The following is a 2,004-nucleotide window of genomic DNA, read 5'->3' on the forward strand; positions in this document are numbered from 1 at the left end:
CCAAGAGGAACCCCCAGTGAACCCAGTAGACCAAAGAGATGGCAGGGTGGTACGAGACATGATTTGCCAAAATCACTTTAATTAAAACCAGTTAACAGTCAAGTGTTGTTCATTGTTTCTTTATTTTCTGTGACAAAAGACATTTGTATTTATTGCTTTAGATTTCATTCAACAACAAATGACAGATTAATGTTCACATACTGTTTCCCACCACATACTGTTTTTCACATACTGTTTCTTGTTTGGTGCTCCAGCAATTCAATTTCAAGTCTGGCCTTTTTTAGGTTAAGCCTTTTCTCCTCCATCTGAAGCTGTATAAGGTCCATCTCCATGTCACTTTTTCTGATTTGCTTTTGAAGGTGGACCTTATACAGCTCTTTGGCAGGCAACTAGAAAGACAGAATAATTAAACATGACTGATAAAGTCTGTAATACAAACACAGACCAAATATTTAAATGAGGAAGGAGAACTGCAGAACATTTCTTACAATGCTAAGATTCTGTGTGGAGGTAGATGGACCCTCATCTGTATTCAAATCTCCTGCCATATTCTGTAAAATGACAGTGAGTGACAATTTATTTATTCTCTTATGCAAAAAAGGGGGAATTCATTCTGTGCATCATACCTCTATGGGCCTCCCCACATTTTCTGTTTCTGTCACAGCAGAAGTGGTCTCTTCATCGTCATCCTACAGTGAAAATAAGGAAGGATGCTTGGTCTAGCAAACAGAAACCTAAAGACAATAATCACTTACAACTGTGACAGAGTGTGGTGTTGCAGGAGGATCCAATAATACAATGTGGCCATCAGCAACTGCAAGATAATTAAACCAATAAGATAATCATGCATATTCAATACTCAATGTATTTTCTTAAACAAATACAACTAATAAAGAAGGACAATAGGAACATCTAAGAGTACTAGTTATAAGATTACAGTATACAGCATATGCAGTCAAAGCAGCATGCATACTGCACAAGTGAATCAATGACCGTAAAATGCATTCAAAATGCCTATTTAAAATGGTGACAATGTTGATGATTTTCTTTATTAAAACACTGACAAAAACAGTGAAAACATCAATAAATCATAAGTATTAATATGGTACACCTACATTTTACTAAGCCACTTGTCTTGGTAGCTGAGTCCGATGAACTGCCCCTGGAATCCCATCGACCACAGGTCGCCCTTTATTAAGGGACAGTGCCAGCTCCTCAGCTGGGGTGAGGGAAGGTGGAGGTGGACCCACACCTGTTTTACGGGCCTCAGCCTTCTTTCTATTGGCTACATAGAAAACTAAATTACATGGCGTCAGTAACAAGTTTAGAAAATATTACCTTGCTGGAGAATGTTTTTGTGTTTCATTTTGACTTGGCTCACACTTCTTTAGTAGGATTCGTATCCAAAGCCAACATATTACTAGCCAATTATGTGCATTACTACTGTAATATTAAGAAATGTATGGAGGCCAACAAGTAAATACTTTTTTACTACATGCGCCAAATCATTTTTGCGTCACAATGAAAGGGGAAAATAGCCCATTTATAATTTTATAAACTCGTGCATGTACGCTGTCCGTTATTTTTTGCCAAGCTCTTTTGCTGATGCAGCAGTATTGTTTTTTTTTTTGTTGTTGTTTTTTTTGTTATAATGGGCTTATAGTCTTCAAGCATTAAAACCTCCAACTCAGTTTCACCTAAGTATGTAGCTCTCTTTTTTTCTCCCTGGGTTTCCATGGTGACTCCTGAAATCGGCGATCCATTGAAAATGTCTTTATGTACTCACCGTGTGCGCGCATTAACTCTGGGTAACCAGTAGGAGGTTGATTAAACTAACTCTTCTCAGGTGTTTTGGAACCGACATACTCATGGTATGCGGGTTTGGGGTAAATCAACCCAGAGGTTATGATTTACCAAATGGTAAGTTAACCAAGCTTTCTGGAATACCCCCCAGAACAGAGGAGCAAAGTCTCACACTAAAGTCTGTCCCACCAAATTCAGAGT

At 38.2% G+C, this 2,004-nt stretch overlaps 1 long non-coding RNA gene across 2 annotated transcripts; it reads right to left on the reverse strand.

Annotated features, from left to right (window-relative positions):
* Positions 1 to 325: 325 nt before the first annotated feature.
* LOC311071052 lies at positions 326 to 1,294 on the reverse strand. Of its 2 annotated transcripts, XR_014603738.1 has the most exons (4): positions 1,116 to 1,294; positions 627 to 814; positions 489 to 551; positions 326 to 389 (listed from the first exon to the last, which is right to left on the reverse strand). It is a non-coding gene; the product is annotated as an uncharacterized lncRNA (long non-coding RNA). The 2 variants fall into 2 exon arrangements; XR_014603739.1 differs by having other exon boundaries at positions 343 to 551; positions 627 to 689.
* Positions 1,295 to 2,004: the final 710 nt, after the last annotated feature.

This window comes from Abramis brama (assembly GCF_963993115.1).
Source record: "Abramis brama genome assembly, chromosome: 20".
NCBI classification, from domain to species: domain Eukaryota; kingdom Metazoa; phylum Chordata; class Actinopteri; order Cypriniformes; family Leuciscidae; genus Abramis; species Abramis brama.